The sequence below is a fragment of the Mustela erminea genome, chromosome 1 (genome assembly GCF_009829155.1).
Source record: "Mustela erminea isolate mMusErm1 chromosome 1, mMusErm1.Pri, whole genome shotgun sequence".
NCBI lineage: Eukaryota > Metazoa > Chordata > Mammalia > Carnivora > Mustelidae > Mustela > Mustela erminea.
The window spans coordinates 32,353,298-32,368,475 of NC_045614.1; the positions used below are offsets into that span (position 1 = coordinate 32,353,298).

A 15,178-nucleotide genomic window follows, 5' to 3' on the forward strand; every position below is an offset into this window, starting at 1 on the left:
GGCCAGCCCCAACGTCCCTGAGGCTCCCACTTCCAACCAGGGATGCTTCTCCATTCTGTGTCCCTTCTAGTGCCCCATCTCCTCTTCTGGGTCGACCCTCAGAAAATCTGAGTCTTTGGTTTTTCCAGACTTTATGGCCACCTGATTTTTCCAGACTTCATGGCCAAACATGTACTGGAAGTTTACCAGGTACACCCACCAAGGAAAGGCAGGTTCAGATCATCCTTGAAAACATGCTCTTTTTCATCAATGCTGTTTTCATAATGGTCCACGGTGTTCTGGTGGAAAACACACTGTGTGTATAGCCACCAGGAAGGTTTGAGGATTTAAAATGGCTGCACTATGAATTCTGTAGGACAGATGGGGAGAGGAATTTCTAGCTGAAGAAGAACAGAGGCTCCTGTCTCCGAGTTGCAACTTCACCCACAGGGAACCTTCAGCTTTCCACTTTCATGGTGGATTGGAGATTGCTCTGAATTTCTCGCAGCTGCTTTCACATTCTGGCTTCCCTCCTCCCCTCCTCTTAACTCCTCCATCTCTCTAAACCGCCCCCCCTCCTTCCTTGCTTTCTCCCTCTGCCTTGTCCCCAGGGAAATAAACGAATCCAGCAAGCCTCCGGGCTTCAGACTCCAAACAAAGAGCTGCTCAAACAACAGGCCAAAGGAAAAAGAAAACCTAATCTCCCAACTCAACTGGCCAAGCCCCAGTGAGATTTTGGAGGACTTAGGTTGCTGGAAACTCAGTCTGATCTTATCCAGCATTTTCTTTTCTGCATCATCTAAACATGCACACGCGTGCAGGCATACACACACACACACACACACACACACGGATAAGGCGTAAAAACAAGAATATTTCATTAAAAATCTTAACAGGATGGGACCAGAGCAAAGTGGCAAGTGTCAGTCATCAACACCCATGAGGGAAACAGATTTTCCCAGTGTCTCACTCCAAAACTTCTTAGTTTACCACAGCTCGCAGTTACCAGCAATTACCTGATTTTTAAGGACAGCAGTCAGGGAGAGAGGGAAGAGACAATGGTTGTCATGGGCCTGCAGACACAAAAGAAAAGTCCTTGGCCAAATGAAAGCCACGATCCTGTCTGAGGGACAGAACATTTTCGCTGGGGTGTGCTTGAAAACAAGAGATGAGAGAGGACCATGTCTTGAGGCTTCTGAAGAGAGACATTGCTGCTAGTTCAAGGAAAATAGTGCTGTGGGGTGGCTAAAAGCTCTGTTCCAACTCCGAGCCTCTGGAATCGATGTCTTGTAGAAGCAACATTCTGCTAGGTCCCAAGCTTCATCACCAGTGTGTCATGTAAGGTAAGGGCTTTTCCCTCTGTGGTCTTAGTTTCCTCTGTCAAATGACTATTTAAACTCCAACCTCCTGGTGTGCATAGGTTGGGACAAAATGTGAAATATGAACATTATTGGCACCAGAAAGAAAGAAAGCCCAATACCTAGTAGGTACCAAGAATTGGTCAAGGACATCATGGCCACCATTTCACAGTCATGCTATATGTCCAGGGGAACTGATTTCCAATTTTTACATAAGGAAACCAAAGTTCAGAGAGGTTAGGCAACTCTCTCAAGATCCCCTACACCAGCAGGAAATAATGGAAGTGGGCTTCTGTCAAGGTATACGTACAATTCTCTAAGCAAAACACAACTTGACTGAAAACCCACAGAAACTGAGAGTGAGCAACTCTCAGTCTGAGTCTCCTAAGGAAAACATTTTCTGCAAGACTCCTCTGGCTCCTTTGGTCCCTTCTCATTTGTCCTTCAAACCCTACGTCGGAGCTCCCTTCACCTAAATGTAAAAGAAAGATGTTGAGAAGAAAGGGAGAAAGAGCTGTCAGACTGAGTGACTAAAGGGCACTCACTGGTACCAGGCGTGAACTCACAAGTCTGGAAAAGACCTAGCACGTCAGCAGAGACCACACACAGCCTATTCCTCTCTTCACGGCGTGTCTCCATGCTGGAGTCACCCACACGGGGACAGACACACAGCCCTGGGGCTTCTGAGGACCCAACCATCCAAAGGCCTCTCCGGATGGAGGGAAAAAAAAAAAAAAAAAAAAAGCAAAGTGTGTGCCCTGAGCAGAAGAAAGAAAAGGACTGCCTCTCACATGCGAAGTTGGAACTGAAGAGAAATGGGAAGAGGAATCCAGAAATGCCTCAATTCCAATTTGGATCCCACAGCTTTCTGCATGTGACTCGTCAGCTGCCAAAGCAGGAGACCTTCTTTCGGCATGCCTGAGCCGCGGCTAGTGCCAAATGATTTCTGTGGCACCATCCGGTCACTCTGAGTTCTACAAAACGTGGGAGCCCTCGATGCTGCACTTGATGGTCAACGGGGTGGAAGGTTCCCTTGAGTGGGAATGGATGTGGACATTATAGTCACTGCGGATGGCACCTCTGCCGCCAGGAACACCTCTTTGCAGACAAACGGCTTGTTTTTAGCAACAGTGCTGACACCAGTAGTGGTAAAAAGGACACAAGGATGGCAAGAAGGCAGGCTAGAGTTCATTGAGTCGGTGCCGGGGGCTAGCACTGTGCTCCGTGCTTTTCATGCTATCTCATTAAATCATACCTATTGCACTGCCTAGAGGTCCTACTGGTCTCCCCATCACACAGATGGGGTCAATCCTCAGAAAGGGAGCTAGCTCTCAGTGTCTTCAGTGCTGTGGGGAACCCAGAGTTGGAGCCCTCGGTCCACGTCATTATAGAGTGCCTAACCTCCAAGTTCCTTTCTCATTCTTTAGGCTTCTACAAACGCACCTTCCCTCCTACATTTGTTTATTTCTCTACACTGCATCGTGAGCCTTTACAAGCCTGCCATTCCAAACAACACTATTTTATTATTTCTGGCTGCCCCATGACTATTTATAGGCTGAAATGCCCAGTTGAGCCAACATGTTTTAATGTTTGGGAAAAAAAAAAAAAAGAACTTCCGAGGGGAAAGAGCATCTGATGGAAAGGCAAAACCTTTACAAGCACTCAAGGAGCCCTTAAAATCCAAATTTCCAAAATATGGTAATTCTGTCAAAGTTGTGACTGACTCCGGAGCCCAGGGGGATGAGGATCCTGACCCATCTGTGAAAGCCATCAGCAGCCAATAACCCTTCTGGGGAGCAGGGTTAGAGCTGCCAAATCGGCCTCCAGCGAGGAGGCCAGGCTGCTTCCTTTAGTTTGAGTCTCATGGAGATGCTATAAAACAGTCGCCGGGAAGAGATGTTCAAGCAAAGCAAATTGCAGTCTTGCAAGCTTTAGCTTTGGTGCACGGCAGTCCGTGCTGATATATTCATGGCACACTGGAGCCCTCCCCTGACTGTGGTCGTGGATGCATGGCCTGGAAGCGGAACTCTCTCGCAGGGGGAAATAATACATGTGCCTAAATTATGCAAGAGCCGTGCTTGGGCCGGCGGATGGCATCGCACCTGGTACAGATCATTCACCCTGGTGTGATTTGGCCCGGCCAGGCTTATTGAGGGTTCGTACAAGTCCCGCCGGACCCCAGCATATTCTAAGACCGCACAACAAAGAATAATGGGATTAAAGATCTGGATTTCATCGCAAGACCTCCGTGGCGGATTAGTAATGCTCTGATAGGTTTTGCGGAAACCAAGAGTGAGAAGGAGCACTAACAAGGAGCACTCCTCCAAAAACCCAATGTAGAGAATACACTGAGTCATGTGTTTCAGCCCGGTAGTGCAGGCATAGTCGGGAGCTCCGTCACCATTTCTAACATGAAAGCGCTGGCTAAAATTAAACCTAAATTATTTGAGCACCATTTCTTTCCCTGGAAGTCTCAGCAAAGTCCTCCTTCCCCAGACCCTCTAATGGTTTCTGACATCCTGAGCAGAAGAGACTGCTGGGCATGAACACAAGCAGGTGTTTGGTTTTTAAACCCTCTCCCCTTTACGATTATTTTTTAAAGCTAGCTGCACTTCTTTTTACAGAACTGCTGCTTCTAGAGCATGAAGACGACAGAAGCGTTTCTTCAGGACTCCCTACAGCTGTGACATGTCACTTTGCAAGTGAGCTTTCTAATCAGCACAGAAAAGGTAAAAGGTACCAGAGGACCACTAAAAATGTCACTTGCCCAAGATAATGGAGCTCTGATAACCTCTTCTCCATGCAAAGCATTTTTATGCAGCTTTCTCAGCCTCCCTAGAAATACACAGTTTTTTTTTGTTTTTTTTTTTTTTAATATGTGGATTAGAACAAATTTCTTACCTACCTCCAGGGAGGATAAAATGCCCAGTTTCAGGGGTGGGGGAAGCTTCCACCAGACCCTCTGAGCTTGTCAGTTGCCACAGTTCACTTTCTCCCCAGGTCTGGCTTCTAAGAACGCAAGCAGGACCACAGGCAGCCAAAGCATCTTCTTCTGGAAACCCTTCTTAAAATCTAGACCCTTCCCGAAGCCAGAGGCAGGCTCAAGGCGGAGCGGCTCTGCATGCGCTGGTGGAAAACAGCACTGCTGGATGGAGACCCTGCTGGGCACCCACCGCGCAAGGGGGGAAAAAAAAGTGTGACTTCTACCCTTCCTCTGGATCCGACTGCCTGCCTGCGAACCCAGCCTCTCAATCCGCAGGAAGTCACAGACCCCAGCGTCAGCGTCACCAACTGATCCGGAGCCAGACCCGGGGCAACCAGTCAGCTGGTCGAGGAGCCCAAGACGCCGAACCACGAACTGTGCAGCTCGGCCAAAAAAAATAATAATAACTGTGGTTGGAGAGGCTGGTGGTGCCGGAGAAGTCGCTGTTGCAGTGCCCGCATCCTCCGCATGCTAATGAAGCCGTGACGTCAGCAAGTCAGTCACGGCATCTGGACGTCCCGACCCGCTGCCCAGCACCGAGATTTATTTACATGTAAATTAGCCTCGCCTTCCCAATCAATAATCCCCAAGCCAGGGAGGGGTGGGGGGAAAAGCCTTCTCTGGATATGAAGGCCCTAGGTCTGCACCCTCCTCCCGAAGGAGTACAAAAATATCACACGTAAGAAGACAGGCTTTAAAGATATACGCCTATTTTCTTTTCTTTTTCTTTTTTCTTTTTAAAGGTTGTGCCGGGGATCGGATCTGGGCACAGTTATCAACCTGAGCGCCTGTTTTAGATTATATGTTGCATCAACCCTGGAGTGGAATCCAAGCTCGTTTTTTCCTCCCCCACTCCCAAAATGTATGGAGTCTTCAAATGCCTGTACTTTGTTTTGTCTCTTTAACTTTCATTTCTGGGTGTTTGTTGGTCGGAGACTACGTCATCCTTGAATTTTTGTGCATGCCGGAAATAAAACACAAGACTATTTTCCTCAGGTGCTTGGGTGATGAATTAGTCATTGCCTCCCTCTGGCCCTGACCCTAGCTCCTCCTGAGTATAAGAGATGACAAAGCATAAATCAGCTCAGGGGTATCTGAGGACCCTGGGACTCTTAAAGAGCACTTCTTCCATTCCTGCATTTTACAGATTACAAAACCGAGGCTTTGAGTAGAGAATGGGTTTTTCTTCCTACAGCCAGGCTGGGAATTCAGCAAGGGTAGGCCAGAACCTGTATTTCCTGCATCTCAGACTGCAGCTTTGTTAAACACCTTTGGGTCTCTAACATCCCATTCACTGCTCCAACAGGACTATCTAAGCCATCACCAAGAAGGAATCCACAGAGCCTGGGAGTCCTGGGTTCGAATCCTTTCATTTCTGCAAGTCATGTGACCTTGGACTAGTCTCATTGGACCTTGGACTAGTTACTAGTAACTAGTTACTGGCGACTAGCTACCAATAACTAGTAACTAGAAACTCCTGAGGTCTTCAATTTCTTCATCTGTAACTTCCCTTCATTCAAGAAATATCTGCTGAGCATCTACTCTGCCATGCACTATTCTAGGGACTAGGTATAGATACAGCATCTGCTCTCTCCTAGCTCACTCTAGTGAGATCAGGGCCAAGTATTGAATGCAACGCAGTGAGGACTGATACAATGTCACACTCCATAAATAACCGTGATTTCTGACATTTTGGAAGAAGTCAGAAAAAAAAATCACCAAGGCCTTCTTTCCACGAGGATGGTCATTGTTTCTATCCTCTGAGTATTTACATGGTCACCTCATCTTCTGGTTTAAAATCAAGTGTTCTTTCAGTTTTGCCTGTCTATGCTGTGAGAGGCAAGTGCCGGCTGATATCCTCGCCGGTATGCTTGTGATAAGGAAGTGCTGGGGGTTCCTTAGGTGGAGGCTGAGGGAGGGGCCGGGGAAGTGGGGAGATAAGTTTATCCCATCATGCATGGAAGCGGTCCCCAGGACAAAGCAGACAGCACGGCTCCTTGCCCACACTCCCCCACCTGAGGAACCCACTCTGATGAGCTCTGCCCTTCCAGCGGGAGTTCCTGAAGCTTCAAATGAATTTCTTTGTTAGATGTGGGGAAGTTAAATTATTCTTTTGTTATATGTAATTGTATTAATAATGCCCTATAACTTCTTTCAGAATGCTTCTCTTCGGTTCAGAGAAGACCTTTCATGGTGAAAATCATGGGACCTAGTCTAACTTGGCACTAACTGAAACAGAATACGAACAAATGAGTCCCACTCCACTTTAGGTGTCCATCACACAGAGCTCAGAGCAGGTGGGGAAGCGGATGGTCCCCCTAGACCTCAATTTCCTTCAAGGAGGAGATGAGCAAATACAACATTTGGGGGCCACCAATGGCGAGGAGGCATCCTACTCTGGTGTGGCCATGGAGAAGTCATTTCGACTTTCCATGCCCCTGTCCCAGTTTCTTCACCTGAAGATAGGCCTGCTACTCTCTGGCAGCCTTATGATCATATGAGAATCTCGAGAAGCAATTCACAAGTGATGAACAGTGAAGCAGCAAAGAGGAAAGGTGGCCCAGGACTACCAACTTCATGAGAGTTAACAACAGAACACGGGGTCTGGAAAGGATGGCCTGGGGACAGATGGACCCTGGCTCTGACATTTGCTAACTGAATGATTTGGGGCCAGAGGTTTTCATCTGTAACAGGAGGGACAAGAACAGTGTCTTCCTTTGCAGGGCTGTTTAGAGAATCAAATGACCCTCAGAACGAAGCACTGAGCACTGAGCACTGAGCACTGAGTACTGAGCACTGAGCATTGAGCACTGAGCACTGAGCACTGAGCACTGAGCACACATCAAACGTTAAGTTAATGTGAGCTCTTGGTACCTGGACGTAATGATGCCTTCACTGGTAACTTTGGCACTGATGAGTTAAAGGACTAGACAAAGTCAAAAAACAGGAGGAAGTAGGTCCATGGAGACAGAAAATCATCCCCACTTCCTAGGTATAACTCAAAGTTCCACCTAACGTGGGCGCGCTACTGATGTGCCCTTCACATTGAACAACAGACATTTGCAAGGGGCATGAAAGGAGGGAAATAAGCAGCCAAAATGACCAACAGGCACTAGAGGCCTCCCCCGCTGAAGCTGCACAAGAGGGCAAGACAACTAGGCTCTTTGGAAGCGTTGACACTTCATTCATTCCTGTAACCCTGCACTCATTAAATGAGCTCCTACTATTTGTCAGTCACTGGGTTAGGCCTCAGGGACCTCCTGGTGACCAAGACGGACATGAGTCCTGCCTTTAAAAAGCTCAGAAGTGAGAGGGGAAGACAATTAAGCAAGCAATTAGAGCAAGTGTGATGCACGTCAGGATAGAACACGTGCGGGGTTCTCAAAGGTCTAACCACAGTTAGGAGGGGGATGGTGCAAAAGCACATTGCTGAGGTCCTTGTGACAGTGTGTGCTCCATGAGCACAGCTTAGTGATGGGGAACCTGGAGATCTATGCATTATCCTTGTACAGATTAATAAAATAATAAAGCCCACAGATCAGTAATACCCCATGACAAGCATTTTCATCCCAGACACCACCCTACTCGGGATTTTTCCAAAATATACTGCAAGGTGTTAGACAAGGTGAGACCCCAGCTGCTTGGGAATTTCAGAGACCTGGTAAATGGGGACAAACCTCACACTTTTCTTTTACAAAAACAGAGTGAAATTCCACAGTTATGACAGGAAACTTCTTGGCAGGGGGTGGCAGGGAAAACAAGGAATACCTATGAGACAATCAAGTATTTATTGGGGAATCTCTGAAATTCAGGACACTTGTTGAGACAAGGACACAAGTGCTGACCTTCAGAACTTTCTATTTAGACAGAAAGTAAGATATTCATATACGTGGCTGGAAGTGCATACCGTGTATAGGTAGAGACACCCAGGAGACTAGATTCATGGTGGCAGAGGTGATCAGAAATCAGGAAAAGTATGATTTGAGTTCTGTTGAAGGTCAAAAAAAAAAAAATCTTTCTTTTATCCTGGAATGAGAAAACAATTTTATGGGGGTGGCAGGGGGGAGGGGAGCTTTACCCAGCGTGACCCAATATCCACAAGCCATACAGGTAAAGTCGGCTGTAATTGCCAAGGTCAAATGTGAGCTGCCAGAGAAGGTGTTGCAGACAGGACTAAGAGCACAGGTATGAGGGGAAAGTGTTAGCACCCGCGCAGAATTAAGGATGCATTGGACACAGGACACAGGACACAGGAGACACAGGACACAGGACAGCGGAGCGACACCGACAGAACCCTGGTAGGGGCTGACGTGAGGAGCTCCTAACATTGAGGAAAACCAAATCGGCTTTACATTCTAGCCAGCATCCGTCAAAATCTCATTAGAGGAGTAGAGGGGAGGGTCAGTGAATCACTGCTGGTGGCTCGCTGAAATGGCAGGGGGCCTGTGGCCCCCAAGATGAAGGGCTCTGTGGAGGGCACTCCTAAGGAACAGTCTCTTACCTCCATTTCTGGAGGTATAAAATAAGACGAAATGGATTTGAAATGAACTAAAGAGGGACCTCACTCTGACTCAAGGAAGACTTTTGAATACTGTGATGGTAGGAACTGGCATTGGTCACGCAGAGCAATGGCAGGGACTTGGTCTCAGGGACACTTGAAAAGGAGAAAGTCGGGGCACCTGTGGTGCAGGAGGTTATGTGTCTGACTCTTGATTTTGGCTCAGGTCATGGTCTCAGGGTTATGAGATCGTGCCCCATATCGGGCTCTGTGCTGAGCATGGAGCCTGCTTGGGATTCTCTCTCTCCCTCTGCCTCTCTCCCACTCTCTCTCTTTAAAAAAAAAAAAAAGAAGAAGAAAAGAAAGAGAAAGAGAGAGATAGAAAGACAGCACCAGTCCTAGTTAGTTTAGATTAATACCTCTTGGCCCTGTTACTGTGAAATCCTAATTGCCATAAGGGATATTACCAAAGTTTCAAAGCATGTACCTAACAAAGATCAAAAGTTCATTTAAGTTTATTTTATTAAGAAAGAAGTATGTATGAGCAGAATATACATATTTTATGTGTGCTTATAGTTTATAATTTTATTATAATTTATAATTACATATATAGTATGTATAATACATATTCTATACAAACTATATATAATTTTAAAGAATATTCTTCAAAAACTTTATACATACATATATATGTGTGCATACATATATGTGTGTGTACATATATATATGTGTACACAGACACAAACGCACAGTTTTAAATGATCCTCAAATTTCAAAATCTAGTACATTTTAAAAAATGGGGCTGAGGTGGCTGGCAATTGTTGTATTAGCTGGGACAGGATGGACTCTGGTACAGTAACAGACAATTGTAGTCTCAGCAGTTTAACCACAAGAACTGATTTCACACTCATGCCAAGCTGCCTGGAGGGGCAGGGGTTCTGCAGGGACTCTGGGATCCAGTCAGCTTCCCTCTGGTGTTTCTGTGGTCTCAACACCTAACCTCTGGAGATGCAGTTAGGTGATTTAGCCTAGAGGCAAATGAGATCACTTCTAGAGAAGACCTTGTCCCATGACCTCATCCAACTGCAAGGTGGCTGGGAAGTACATGCCCGGGAGGCAGGGAAAATAAGAGATCCTGGGGAACCCTGATAACACTTAACCACAGCTGTCCATTTTAATTTTGGCCATGTAAATGCATTAGCACAGTATACTAAAACCATCATGTCTTAAAACAATGGGATGTCGAACATCAAAAGATGATGATAGTTCTAAATGAATGCTAGACATCAAGGATGCATCTGCTTCGCTCATTTGCTCTAAAAAGAAAAATGACAAGAAAAAATCCACATTCTTGATTTGTAATAACTCTCAAGCAACAACAGCGAACCCATATAACCATGAGGAAGATAAACCGGTGAGGTTTCTGGAAGGCAGGTGAGACACATAAGGGGCTCACAGGGTGCAGGTAAAGATAAATAAGGCACCTTCACAAAAAAGAAACACTCCAGGGAGATTCCCCTCAACACTTTCTATCCACTTTTCCAATTAGGACTTACAATAAAATATCTGCCTCCTGCAACAGAAAGACCTGAATTTCATGTCGGCCTTTTGATCTCCTTACCTATGTGACTTGGCAAGAACAGCCACTCATCTTTTCTAAGCCTCAGTTTTCCCATCTATAAAATGGAGAGAAACATCTAGCTACCAGGAGTGCCAAGAAGATGAGCTGAGTTAACGGGTGATACAAAGTACTTCTAAGAGTGCCCAGCACAGAGGTAGTGTAATGTTACTCCCCACTTGGTTTTCAGACAAGGGAGCAAGAATGAGAGGTGCAAACATGAATTATAAAATTCTTGACAGACATAGGGACCGACCCACCCCAAGCACCCCTTCTTTCTTGCCTATTTGTTTTAGACTCCATATCATAGGGCGCCTGGTTGGCTCAGTTGGTTGAGCAACTGTCTTCAGCTCAGGTCATGATCCTGGAGTCCCAGGATCGAGTCCTGCTTTGGGCTTCCTGCTCGGCGGGGGTGGGGGTGGGGGTCAGTTTCTCCCTCGGACCCTCCCCCTCATGCTCGCTCTCTCATTCTCTCTCTCAAATGAATAAACAAAATCTTAAAAAAAAGAAAAAAAAAAGACTTCACATCATGAATGTTTCTCACACTATGGACACATTTCTAAATCTTGTGAAAAATAATCTGCCATACTTTAAATCCACCCCTCCCCCCAAAAAAAGGACTTCCTTTCTCTTTTCCGCCATTTTAGGAATGTGCCTCATCTCAGACATTTTAATTATTCTTGATCCTGATCATCTAACGCGCAAAATTCTACCACAGCCTCTTATCCTTTTTTAATTATATTAATTAAAAGGAGAAATGTGGACAGGCTAGCATGGGCAAATCCAAATGAAAGACTGTTACAGATTTTGCTCCCTCCCCCCAAAAAGATTAGAAACTGCATCAATGATTTAAACATGCTTACCACCGCACATTTCCATGAAAATATTGTTAAACTGACACGATGTGCTAGAAAATACCGCTTTTGTTTTAGAGAGAGAAAGCTGTACTTTTATTACAGCAGCTTTTGGAGGTACTCATTTTCATTAAACAGCTGAGGGAAACCTGAATTTTCTCCGTATAAAGGATGAGAACAATGACCAAGAGTTGCACAGGGATGCTTTGGTTTTCCGGCACGTCCTAAATGTGGGCACTAGAGCTCCCCATGCTTCTCCGGGGAGGGAATGTTGGCAAGATGGAAGATACCCCGGAAAAAAAAAAAGCTGAAAAACTCGCTGCTCAGAACACATTCAACTTGCAGCGAAGACCTGTCTTGGGAAAATTATCTTGGAAGATAACATGTCACAGATGTACAAAATGATATACTGTTTTTCTCAAGGAATGGGAAGGACCTCCGTGCCAGGTGTTTTATACACTTTGTCTCATTTAGTCCTTACTGTCAACTCGCACTGTGGCTTTTACTATCCACTGTTGTACCCATGAGGACAATGACTTTCAAAGAGGATCAAGAATGGCACCAGGTCCCACAGCTGAGGTTTGGTCCTGGCTTTGAGGACAGAGCCTGCATTTCTTCCTTGGGTTCAGAGGTTCTCAAACGTCCTCTCAAAAGTCAGGTGTGTCCCAGTCAGGATGTGATACATTGGAAATCATTTATTATTAAAAACAAAGAAAAATATGCAAGGTTCCCTGGCCCTCCAAATTAGATCAATTCTTCTTTTTCTTTTCTTTTTTTTTTTTTTTTTAAAGTAGGCTCCATGCCAGGATGGAGCCCAGTGTGGGGCTTGGACTCATGACCTTGAGATCAAGACTTGAGCCATAATTAGGAGTCAAGTGCTTCACTGGCTGAGCCACTCAAGTGCTCATTTGATCAAAAGATCAATTCTTTTGTAGAAAATTCACAGTACTGCTTCCTTAGATAACTCCTTTCCTTTAGAACTATTACTGTGTTTGATGGAGCTGTACCCATCCTTGGTTAATGTTAATGAAATACCTGATTAATATCTCTCTCCAAAGACACTGCATGCTCTCTGAGGGCAGGGGCTGTGCCTTTGGGGGCATGTGTCCTGTTCCAAGCATCTAGCAGAGCGCCTGGTGACCTGACAGCTCATGAATGTTTGTTAAATGAATAAAAAAGTCTGACAATAATTTTCTTGTCTGGAAATAAGAGGGAATTCAGGATTCTTCCGTAAGAACATTCCTCTGCTCATTTGCGTACCAACATGATTCTGTGAGTGGGGAAGGAAAAGACCTATTTACCCTCTCTGAAGCATTTTCTCAGCTTCACTCCGTGATGTCACCTTCTCCTGGTTTCCCTTCTATCTCGTGGCTGCACTTTCTCAGGTCCTTTTGCTGGTTTTCCTAATCTACCCAACTGCTAACCCCGAGCTCTATCGTCAGACCCCTGCTCTTCTCTATATACACGCACTTCCTGGATCTGGTCTAGGGTCTCCAATTCCACCTCAGACCAGCCCTTCCTCAAACTCAAGGCTTACAAATCTGGGTGTCTGAAGACTTTTCAGATTTACCAAGAGATCAGTCCTCACAGATCTGCTCTGCCGGTAAGATTCACTCCCACAGTTAATGGTAACTCCATCTTTCCAATGGTTGAGAACAAACACCTCGTGAGCTACCCTTCACTCGTTTCCTCCTCTTGCCCTGATATCTAACCCAGGAACTGGCAGACCACGTCCCATTGGTCAAGTCTACTGTTTCACATTTTTGCCGATACACCGGTACTAGAACACAATGATAATTATTCATTTATGCATGTCTACGGCCACATCCACGTTTCAACAGCAAAGCTGAGTAGTTCCAACAGAGATTGTATGACCTGAAAAGCCTAACATATTTACTCTCTGACCCCTTTTACTGAACATTTTGTAATCCTTGACTTGTCTGTTGGCTTTACCTTCAAAGTCCCTGCAGAACCGAACACGTGGCCATCATCCCCACCCTTCTCCCCCTGCTCCAAGCCATGTCATCTCCCTCCTGGTTGGAGAGGCAAGCCACCATCCACCCTTGCCTCTCTCTGCCTCCCCCCTTCAGTCTATTCAAAAAATTGCAACCATAGTGATTCTCTGAAAATAAATAGTGTGTCAAAATGCACCAACACTGCTCATCTCAGAGTAAGGCCCCTGAATTTGAGGCCCCATTACTTCTGTGGGACCATCTCCAGCTCCTCTCTTCCTTGATGTCACACGGACACTAGTCCTCACACACACCAGGTCTTTGCACTGGCTCGTCTCTCTGTCTGAAAGGTTCCTTCCATGGATAGTAGCATGGCTCACTTTCTCACCTTTTCTAGTCTTAAAAATGTCACTGCAGTGAAGCCTCAGTCTCCTATCCCAGATTGTCTTCCCTCCCACCTTGTTAATACTGCCAAACCTTTACCCTAGTTTCTTTTTCCTTAGCACTTGGCACTCTTTAAAACAAGTTTTATTGAAATACAATTTACATATCATACAGTCACCCACTTAAAGTGTATAATTTGATAGATTTTAGTATACTCACAGACTTACGCAACCATTATCACGATCTATTTTAAGACACTTTCACCAACCCTTCATGCCTTAGCCAGGAAAAATCACTCCCCATTTGTCCCACTATTCCAGCCCCAAGCAGACACTGATATATTCTCTCTGTCTACAGATTTGCCTATTCTGAGCACTTCTTATAAATGGAATCATATAATATGTGAACTTTGGTAATTTGTTTCATTCACTTAGTGTAATATTTTCAAGGTTCATCATCATGTTGTATGTAGCTTGTACCACAGCTTCATTCCTTTTGACTGTTGAATAAAATGCCTGCAGATTTACATTTTCTTCACCACTTCATCAACTGATGGACGTCTGGGTTGTTTCCACGTTTTTGACTATTATCAATAGTGCTATGGGAACCATCCGTGTAGAGTTTTTTTTGAAGATGCATGTTCCACTTTTCTCGGGCATATATCAAAGAACAGAATTGCTGGGACAAGGGCGCCTTGGTGGCTCAGCTGGTTAAGCATCTGCCTTTGGCTCAGGTCATGATCCCAGCATCCTGGGATCGAGCATCCCACATCAGGCTTCCTGCTCAGTGGAGGGCCCTTCTCCCTCTCCCTCTTCCTACTTGTGCTCTCTATCTCTCTGTCACATAAATAAATAAAAATCTAAACAAAGAATTGCTGGGACATAGGGTAATTCTATTTAACATTTAAAGGGAGTATCAATCTCTTTGCCGGGACGTAAGAATCAGCTCTTAATCCTATGAGAGTTCCCTTATTTGCGATAAGTTGTTTTCCCCTGCTGCTTTCAAGATTTTCTCATTATCTTTTCACATTCTGACTGTGATGTGCCTCAAGGTAGTGAGTACAGATCTTCTTAAATTTACCTACTTGGGTTGCATTAGCTTCTTGGATGTGTAGACTAGTATTTTTTCATCAGATTTGGAAGTTTCCACTATTATTTCTTCAAGTATTGTTTTCCTGCTCTTTCTTCTCTCTTTAGCTAATCCCATCACACATATATTGGTGTGCGTAATACCATGCCATAGCTCTCAAACACTCATTCAGTAAAGCAAACCATCACACTGTGCACCTTAAACTTTATATAGGGATGTATGTCATTTATTTCTCAATAACACTGGAAAAAAATTATCTTTAAAAAGCTGTTCATTTTTCTTTTTCTCCCTATTCCTCAGACTGCATCATCTTGATTGATCTACTTTAAAGTTTTCAGTTTCTTTCTTCCTCCGGATTAAATCTGCTGTTGAGCCCCTCCAGCGAATTTTTCATTTCAATACATTTTTCAACTCCAAAATTTCCATTTTTCAAATAATTACTTTTTAAAAATAACTTCTCTTC

The 15,178-nt window shown here is 45.0% G+C and overlaps 1 protein-coding gene across 5 annotated transcripts in view; it reads right to left on the bottom strand.

Moving 5' to 3' along the window:
• PRICKLE2 (prickle planar cell polarity protein 2) overlaps positions 1-15,178 on the bottom strand; it is a 320,192-nt gene that overhangs the window by 111,337 nt on the left and 193,677 nt on the right. The window contains exons 1-2 of one of the 5 annotated variants that reach the window (XM_032324408.1): positions 7,139-8,544; positions 4,243-7,095 (exon numbers count right to left, since the gene is read on the bottom strand). The exons of the other annotated variants lie outside the window; for them this stretch is intronic. The gene's annotated coding sequence lies outside the window, so the exon portion shown is untranslated. Of the gene's footprint in view, positions 1-4,242; positions 7,096-7,138; positions 8,545-15,178 lie in introns of those variants that run through there. 5 annotated transcript variants of the gene reach the window in all.